The sequence below is a fragment of the Bidens hawaiensis genome, unplaced genomic scaffold (genome assembly GCF_021521415.1).
Source record: "Bidens hawaiensis isolate Kalapana, Puna unplaced genomic scaffold, B.hawaiensis_p1.1 tig00031765_1, whole genome shotgun sequence".
Lineage (NCBI taxonomy): Eukaryota > Viridiplantae > Streptophyta > Magnoliopsida > Asterales > Asteraceae > Bidens > Bidens hawaiensis.
The window spans coordinates 115,826-126,188 of NW_027495363.1; the positions used below are offsets into that span (position 1 = coordinate 115,826).

The following is a 10,363-nucleotide window of genomic DNA, read 5'->3' on the forward strand; positions in this document are numbered from 1 at the left end:
CATTCATACTCTTCCGGAATTCTTGTAGAACTTCCCAAGACATCAATTCATGCTCTGGTCTTCCCGATATATCATTCCATGCTCGTACAAGTCTCCAATATAGCATCTTTAACGATCAATGACCTGAAATACAAAAGCACGTATGAAGTACCAAAGTTCTAACAATATATTCAATAAAAATACATAATTAATACACTAATATATATACAAAATACCCGACCATCAGATCTTTCATACCATTGTACTTACCTAAATTGGTAGGGATCTTCACATTCACTGAGAATGGAGTTGTAGCAATCAGTGGGATAAACTTTGACTTCTCCGTAAAGGTTGCGAGTCGATAAGGCTTTGTAAAATATTCTTCCGTGTCACTACAATATTCAGTGTGTCTGACTACCGCCCGCTTTCCCTTACCATAAAATTGGTTGTCTTTACTGAAATAACTGGCTTTATTAATGCGGTGCGTAGGATCCCTCCAGCTTCTAGAGGCATGACTCTGGTCGTACGCAGTTCTGCGGGAGATACTCCGTATAACTGGACGACCTCTGTCACGAACTCTATCTTCTTCATCTTCAACATAATACACTGCAGTTCTGATACTATCCTGGACCTAACTCCGACGAACTGTTGATGGAGGAGATGGAGACAAAGGAGGATCATCTTCGTATGTTCCTTGCACGAACTCTATCTTCTCACAACATACGCTTATACTCGGCTACAACTCTCTCATGTTGCAACTGCAGCCATTCTTCAAGGGTATGAACTTTTTCGGATCTGAGATTCTGACGAAGAGATCTCACCGGGGGAGAACTTGCATATTTGTATTCAAGATCTAGAAACGGATGAATCCGGCGAGTCTCAGCTGTCACACGTCTCAAATCGCCAGCGGTAGGACTAGTTGGTCTAGCAGAACGCCTCATTACCACCGGAGTTTCTATCGGAAACTGCCGAGATTGACTCATGTTAGCTATACGATCAGAAAATTTAAAGTTCTAGCAAAAATACGAACGGAGCCAATGAAGAAGCACAAATCTAAAACCGAATAGGTTAGACCGATGATTCCACCTGTTATGGATTACGTAACAGAAAACGAGTTAACACAAGTACGAATCTAGTAACTCCGACGACGATGACCTGCAAAACAGAACCACCGTGAGCTCTTCATGAGAAGGACAAGAGTGGGCGTCTTCCCGTAACCACCCTCTGGCGTGAGAATAAGTATAGTTCTAGAGAGAGAAAGTACTTAACTCATTGATGTAATATGTGAAGTGTGAATATATACCTCATGATGATGAAGTGAGTATTTATAGCCGGTGGTTAAAGGAATATTATTAGTGCAGTTGTCCTCTTCTAGAAAATAATCCTTCTAACTAACCGGACACGTGACAGCATTTGATAAGAGATGACAGCTAGCCATGTGCATGGTTGTAACAAACTATCTAGATGTCCTCCTCTGATCGGCTATCGTGTCACGTGCTTTTCACGAAGGAATATTTGTATTAACCTTCTAGAAGGAAGTTGGTTATGACTGCTTCTCTGACATCATCTATTCTTCGTTCCGCATTTTGGGCTACTTTCGCGTAATGGAGACTTTCGCATGTGCGGGAAGTCTTTTTTTCTTTAAGACAGTTATTTAACTCTTTATCTTTTATATATTTTGCGGGTGAAGGAGATGTTCTGCCAATGCTTTATAAAGGAATCCTGAATGGTTTGCGAGCTTTAGAAATGACCCGCGAATATCCTTTGAGGGATCCTTGAGTGATCCGCATGTATTTCTAAGTGGGTATTTGGGTCATATAATGATTGTGTTTGTTTCAATAAAGAAGTTTGTTTCGTTAAAAAAATTTTAAATGCAAAAACATTTATTAGACCATTGTAGTGGAACAAAGCCAGATTAAAGAAACCTTTGTTATGTCATTGTCATGCAAATAGTGAGGGTTTTTATTAACTATTTTGCGTAGTGATTTTAAACACGTGTTAATTTTGTAATGATCAAGAAAAACATTGTAGTTAAACTTTATTTTTAGTTTTCTTAATGTATTGTATATTAAAAGAAGGGTAAAGTGTCATTTCGTCCTTGTGGTTTGGCAAATAATGCGAATTTAATCCGAAAAGTTTATTTTTTTGCATATGGACCCTCCACGTTTCCTAATTCTTGCCAGTTACATCCAAATCACTAACCTCGTTAAATTTAATTGTTAAGCAGGGGTAGACGTGTCTTTTCACTCGTTCTTTATTATAATACTTATTTCAATTAACTGCGGTTTTCGTCCTTTTGGTTTGTTCAAATATGCGGTTTTAGTCCAGTAGTTTCAAATTTGCATTTTTCGTCCTCACTTGCAATTAAACCCGAATTCACTAATCTCGTTAAGTATGGCCTCTAAACCTATTAGTGTGCCTTTACGTGAGGGGCAGTTTATGTTTTTTTTTATTTTTTCCCAAATACACCCCAACCCCTCACGTGAGGTGGCTTGTGAATTATGGCTTAGGTTTATTTTGGGAGAAAAACAACAAAATTGGTCGTCACTTGAGGGGCATGCAGATGGGTTAATGACCAGACTTAACGAGGTTAATAAACTCGGGTTTAATTGCAAGTGAAATGAAACTAAAATGACAAAATCACAAATTTGATAGGAACAAAAATTGCAACTTGAAACTATTGGACTAAAACCGCATATTTCGACAAACCACAGGGACGAAAATCGTAGTTCACTGAAATAAGTATTATAATAAAGAAATAGTGAAAATACATGTTTACCCCTAGCTTAACGTTTAAATTTAACGAGGTTATTGATTTGGATGTAATTGGAAAGAATTGGAAAATGTGGATGGTCCATATGCAAAAAATTAACTTTTCGGACTAAATTCGCATTATTTGTCAAAACACAAAAACAAAAATGACACTTTACTCTAATTTCATTAAACACGCCCTAAAATTAGGCACACCCGTGATATGGTTGTATTTAAACATCGAGCTCGGACTTGAACTTGTTTATTAAATATTTAAATAGGCTTCAACTTAGTCAATGAGTTTGTTTAAAATTGACGGCAAGTTCTTAATGACGGGTCGCAAATACCTAATTTGTAGTTTGAAAGAATAATTCTAGGGACTGAAAAAGCTCCTTTTATACCTGCACTACAAGTTTACAATGTAATTGGTTTAATGATACTACGTTCGACTATCATAAGTACACCACGCCCGTAGTAATGTTTAGCCGGCCACTGTTCCAAAACAGAGCTCTTTCATGCAAGTAGTAGTTGATTAGACTTCACTTTCACTCCCGGCACGATGTATTATGTAATATGAATATCATTCTTTTTTCTACACATACAAAATACCAGTTATGCAATCTCGAACAACATTATTATTATTCATAGACGTTATAGCTACACGCCATTACATTTTATTATATTACAATGAAAACGTTCAAAACTAGCATGAGTAAGCATACATCTGACCGACATCACTAAGTTATACATAGTGTGGCTTCAAGGATTCTGGAAAGGTCTACGGAACACATAAACTTTCAATGGACCATCAACGTGAATATTAATTGAGGTTCTGTAACTTAGGACTTTGTTTTCATCACTCAACTTGAACACAAAGTAACCTAACATAACTGAAGAGATTATCTTCAGTTGTCGATATGCAAAATCTCGACCCAAGCAAGTCCGTGGTCCGGCCTATGTATGAACAAGAAAGGTAAAAGGGTTGATTAGTACCAACATATAATTAATAACTAGTTAAATATATAGTTTGAAAATAATTTTTATTATACATGTCAAAACTCAATTACTCATGCCTTCTGAAAACTCAGTTAATTATATTATTCTAACCTGAAAAGCTGTAAATTTGAAGGGGCTCTCTGGATGGAAGCAACCATGTTGATCAAGCCATCTTTGTGGTTTGAACTCAAGTGCATCATCACCCCATATAAACTTCATCCTTCCCATAGCATATGGCAAATAAGCGACCACATCCCCTTTCTTCACACTACAACCATCTGGTAGAACATCATCTGAAAAGCATATCTTTGGATCCTACATCATTTGTATCTCAATATTGTTAGGGAATGTTGGCACTAAAATTAATTTAGATGTCTCTTTAATAGTGTAGTTAATATTTTTTTATTACAATTATTATTAACAAGAAACTCACAAACCCTAACCTACCTCCTACAAATACTACAAACACCATTTGTTCTTATGTCGTTATCAACCCCCCCAAAATTTTTGGCCAACAAGTTCCCATTTTTTTCGGTGTTCAAAATTTCCGGGTTAGTTGTTGTTCGGGTCGGCTCAAAACGAGAAACATAATAAAAAAACAAAGTCATAATAAAATACACAAAATATAATGTTATTCAAAACAAGAATTCTTTTTTATATAATTTCTTAAATGTGTTTGTAGCAATGTTGAGTTGATAGTGAGTTTAAACATTTAAAAGTTTACTAAACAATTAATATTTAGTAGGATTTAAAAAGGAAAGAAAAAAAAACAACAAAACTAGAGTGTTGTAAGAAAAAAAAAACAAAACGAGACTATTATAAGGATCGAACTCGCGTACTTTCAAAGTTAAAATGAGGGAGTTTGTACCAAGCCAAATCGATAGTAGGGATATAGGTTTCAAGTATTAATTCTTATAAGGTCCTAAAAAAAATTAATATATCAGTTATAAGAAACTTTTAAAAAGTGTTAATGTCTTGGGACCTCGATCCCTACCATGTGAGTCCGCCCTGCGCCCGACCCAATGCTGAAAAGGTAAATTACCAAATGGGTGGTTTCAAATCATCATATTTTAATTTATTATTTTTTAACCAATCCACTATACTTTAAGTTTTCTTCAATCAATCAGTTATGAACGGAGAAGAACTATTTATATAAAACAACACCAAATTTCATTGAAAAAAATAAAATTTCTTTGAGTCAAAGGCTAATTAAGCCATCACAGCTTAAGTAACATGAAAAAAATGTAACACAAAAAAACTAGCTGCTCTAATAAATAAGAGAATGAATGAAGTTAATTCCCTTAGAAATCAAAAAATGAAAACTGAAACAGGTATTTTAACAAGAATAGAAATCATACCAGTGCCAACGCAGGATAGAGTCTGATAGTTTCGGCCAAAGCTGCCTGAAGATATTGCATCTTGTCAAGTGCACTGTCACGCACACGAGCAGCGAAATCCTCAACATCTTTGATCTCTTCGGTCGTGTTTGTTGTTTCTATGATTTCTTTTGCAACCTTATCTTGAACTTCAGGATGTTTGCAAAGCAAGTAAATGAACCAAGACATGCTGATCGCTATAGGATCTTTACCGGCAAGCATAAAGTTTAGTATTATATCGCGCAAGTACTTTGGATCCTTATGATTAGCCTGAATAAACCTTGATAAGATGTCTTCTTTTTTGAGCTGCAGGTTCAATAAAATCAAGGGTTCAATATGCTTTACGAAAATAGCGATCAACTTTTTATTATATAAAAAACTTCGAACGATATCATGTGTGCAGCATGCGCCAAAATTAAAAAATAAATCAAGTGGAAACGCAAAAGAATATTTATCTTTATTAATAGGGATATTGGTTTTTAATACTTCAAGCTATCACTTGTTGATAGATAACATGTTTTTACTTTGTCTCCCACTACTACCAACTTCCACCATATTTGTTTTTATCACCCCCTCGTGAACTGAAGGCTAATACCGTTGGTGGAGACGCTGATGTGGCTTTTTTTAATTTTTTTTAATTAAGTCAGATGAGGTGTCATGCCTACTCGGATTCGCCCGGAAAAGCTCACATGTCGTTGGATTTAACAAAATCACCCATGTCGTTTAGTTTACTAAACAACCGCCTTAACCACCACACTTACCACCGCCAGCCATTGCCATTCTAACGAGATATGAACTTCGAACCGCCACCCTCGATGTCCTTATATTGTCGGAAAAATTGTGGCAGCAAAACATTAATTGTTCATCCATCTAGACCCGCCATGGCACCGTTGTTTAATCTCGCAAGACCCACCGTTGGTTGCTACTGTTCCGTGGGATGTCGTCGTCGTTTTCCGACTAAAACCTCAGTCTGGTTGCCACCCACGATGCTCGTCGGGAAATCCAGTGTGGCGGCTAAAACCAAGTGCCACCACCTGCTCTTTCTCATTTGTGAGTTTCAACACGGAGACAACTAATTGGATGGTTGATGAGAGTGTTGTGCTTGTACCGTTTTTGATTTAAATGGAGGAGAGCAACCGAGCAGAGTAGTGTGATCCAGCATTGTAAGGTTAAAGTAGAGAGAGTGCATACATGGAGGTACTGGTTGATAAGGATGGTGGCCGAAGAAGTGGTGGCGGTTGTGGTGATGTCTGGCAGAGGTGGTTGTGGTGGGAGGTTGAAGGGTGGTGAAGATGATGTCTTAAACAACGTATAAAAGATTAAAAAAATAAAAAAAAGTTAATTTCCAAGTAAATATGATACCTCATCTGACTTAAAAAAAGAAATAAAAAAAAACCACGTCAGCGTCTCCACAAACAACGTTAGCCTTCAGTTAACGAGGGAGTGATAAAAACAAATAGGGTGAAGGTTGGAAGTTTTATCTACAACGGGCGAAAGTTTGGTGTGTTAAAAACCAATATCCGTTATTAATACTTCTACAAATCTAAATGTTTAAATACTTGGTTATTTTAAAAAGTTTTCAAAACTTAAAATTATTAAAACATTTTTTTAAAGTTTTACTGGATTATAATAATCCAAACTAAATGTTATTGGCTAATAATAATCCAGTTGAGTTTATCGTCACTGGTGGTTTCAAAGTATAAAAACTTTACCGTCAAGGTCCCACGTTAAAAAATATTAACAACGTTAAGTTTGTTCTGGATTTCAAAATTAAAGAAAAAACAAAGAGTTGAATTATTATACCAAAAGGAAGGATATTTATCAAAATTGGTGATTATTTAAAACATATTTATTAAAATAGATTTTTTTAATTAACTTATTTGTTCTTCCTTCCATTTTCATTGAATAAAATAATTTCTATACAAAAACACATAAAAAAAAGAGTTAAAAAAATAATAAAATGTGTCACATGACACTGTATTTACTTATTTATAAAGCACAAACATAAATATTGTGTTATTTTTATTTATTAATTCTTTTTGAAGTTTTTATATAATTAATGTACTTAGTTTATGCTCTTAAACCTTGAATTGTCCTAAATCTATTAGTTTACTCCATTTATAATAATAATAAGGGATATTGGTTTTTAATACTCTCAACTTTCCCTCATTGGTAGATAACACTCCCAATTTTCGATTTGTCACCCACCACTCTCAACTTTCACGCTATTTTCCTGTAACACTCCCCGTCTAAATGAACACTAACCTCGTTAATGTTTTGGACTAAAAATGTCATTCAAATTAGTTGAGGGGTAAAACAGAAATTTTATTTTTTAACACACAACCTCCATTTCCGGTGACCTCGTTTTTCCGGCAAATTTGAGTTTTCCGGCTTCTTGTCATTCAGAAAATGGAGATGATTCAGAGGTGTAAAAAGGTGATAGAGATCATGAAGATTGTGCACCGGTGGAGATATGATGAAGATGGTGCTCACCGGAAACCTGCAACTTGATTTTCTGGCACGCATGCGATCTCGGAAGGTGGCTGGGTGAGACACTAGTGGTGGCGGGGGGCGGGGGTTGCGGTTTTGGGGCATTGGGCGGTGAAATGATGGATATGGTGTTCGCTGGAAACCTGCAACTCGCCGGAAAACTCAAATTCATATGAAGCTCGGTGATATGATAGATATGGTGTTCTGAAAGACGAGATAGCCGGAAAACTCAAAATCGCCGGAAAAAACGAGGTCGCCGAAAAAACGAGGTCACCGGAAATGGAGGTTGTGTGTTAAAAATAAAATTTCTGTTTTACCCCCTCAACTAATTTGAATGACATTTTTAGTCAAAACATTAACAAGGTTAGTGTTCATTTAGATGGGGAGTGGTACAAGAAAATAGAGTAAGAGTTAGGAGTTGTGGGTGACAAATCGAAAGTTGGGAGTGTTATCTACCAATGAGGGAAAGTTGAGAGTATTAAAAACCAATATCCCTAATAATAATAATAATATTGTTATGATGATGATGATGATGATGATGATGATGATGATGTTTTCTAGATGTTTTTAATAACAATTGAATATCATGACCTAACAATATTAGAAATCATACGTATACGATGGTGGAATAGTAGATGAGTAAATATTAGTTAACTAATTTAACATCTAAAATTCCATCTTATTTTGCATCTACAAGGATTTGAAAACCTTGCATCTAAAATTCCATGTTATCTTGCATCTGCAAAAATTTGAAAACATTTGTGAAGAACAAATTCTATACCTTTAGTCTTTAGACGAGTAGATAATCAATAAAAGTTTAATAAATGTAAATAATAATCTTTATATTTGTGAAGAAAACAAAAACAAAAAAATGGAAAAGTAGTGTGGGAGGCAGAGAAATGTACACGTGGCACCAAATTCGTTAGAAATAGAAAATAAGATTGAGCTTTCATGTCATATTCATTTCTTTCTGTATTTGAAATAAGGACGTTATAGATTTCATTCATAATAACGTTTGGATATCACAAACTAATTGCTCATTGTGTTGACGTATCATATCAAGCTTTGATTTTGTCTCAACACAATGAGAACATTCAATTTTATAGTTAACAAAACATTAAAAAAAACAAAATAAAAAAATAAGAAAAAGAAAAAAAGTTTGATAGGTTGAGACTGCCATGGGTCCCTGTTTTTCCTTGACGCTCGTTAACATAATGGCGTAAGGGTGGGCTAGTGCTGGTTTTTAACATGAATGTAATGGTATTTAACCAAATTTTATGGGGGCGATCGTAATTTTTGAATGTATTTAACTTATAAGGATTATGGAGGGCAAATGGCCCTATTCTTTATATCGAGTACGCCCCTGTCCAAAACATACCTCCATGTATATCACAGAGATAATATAAGCTTACCGAAGATTCATCCTTCGACTTTTGCATTTGATTAATCTTGACCTGGATCACCTTGTAAACAAAATTATCAACGATTTTCAAACTTTTCTTTAACTCAGCTTCAAATCCAATATTAAAAAACCTCTTTATCTTCCATGAAAGGTCAACATATCTTTTAGCTGTAAAGTTGTTTGCGTCATCAAATGCACGACTAAATCTAACACCTTCTTCATTTTGACCACTCAAGTTGTCGAGATCGATTCCAAAACCGACTTTAAATATTGAATCGGTTGTTGCTTTCATGAACAAGTCCTATATATATACACACATACCACGAACATTAAGTTTAGCACAAATCATAAAATTATCTTATGTTAACGATAAAAGTCACTAGACAATACGTTTATATCAATTATTTTGTTGCTATCCGCTGCTTGTGACAGTATCTTCCCTAGTTTTATTGTGTTTTTTTTTAAATGTTACACCGCTAAAATCTCTCAGGATTTTCGTAGAAAACTCTTGGCTCGAAACCTTCCTTTGTTCTCGCCATTGTTCACCATCCACCGTGAATATTCCGTCTCCAAGTAGGTCAGATAGGAAGCTGTGGGTATGATGTCCCTACAATATTTGTACACCAATTATATATAGTTTGATCAAGAAACTTAACAAGATAAAAAGCTTACCTTGCCATAATTTTGGAAATTGGTCTTGAGGATATACTCCACATTCACGGGATCAGTTGTATAAATCTCACCGTGAATGGGGTTAAATATTCTGTAAGTTTTGTATTTTTCGGCGAGATCAGTCATGAAATGGTGTATCTTGTTGAAGTTGATGAGAAGATGAAACACTGTTCCGCCAAATGGATGATACTTCTTCCCATGTTCTTGTGGTTTGGTGTAGATATAATGAAATAGAAGGAAAAGAAATGAAGTTGTAATTACTGATATGATCAGTGTTGGATTTGAGAGAAAATATATAAAAGCTGCCATAGAAGAGAGGGAATGTGTCCTGATGAAATAAGTCATGGGTGATGCTTCTTTATATATTGGTTTGATAAATAATTAAAAGTCTCAAGAAGTCAAAACTAGGCGATTTGGGTTAGGCTTTTTAAATGATTGATTTGATAACGGTTGTCCCGCGAAACTCGAGAAGCCCAATATTTTTCCCCCACAAGCCCAAATATCTAATTCTTTAAATTCTGATGGTAAATAAGAAAATTTTAGGCAGCCCCCCATACGATTCTATATTATCAAACTAGTTTTTGAGCCAGTGTATTACATAGGATTTGTCAAATAATAAAATTTAATAAAGTGCGTTATTTGAAATAAAGACACGAAAAATAAAGACACGAAATTAAAGATGATAAAGAATTAAAAT

The 10,363-nt window shown here is 35.1% G+C and overlaps 1 pseudogene across 1 annotated transcript; it reads right to left on the reverse strand.

Annotated features, from left to right (window-relative positions):
* Window positions 1-3,367: 3,367 nt before the first annotated feature.
* Window positions 3,368-10,124, reverse strand: LOC143582488 (cytochrome P450 704C1-like; annotated as a pseudogene). Its single transcript, XR_013143982.1, has 6 exons — window positions 9,667-10,124; window positions 9,385-9,601; window positions 9,005-9,295; window positions 5,085-5,408; window positions 3,838-4,041; window positions 3,368-3,684 (listed from the first exon to the last, which is right to left on the reverse strand). The product of XR_013143982.1 is annotated as a cytochrome P450 704C1-like (transcript).
* Window positions 10,125-10,363: the final 239 nt, after the last annotated feature.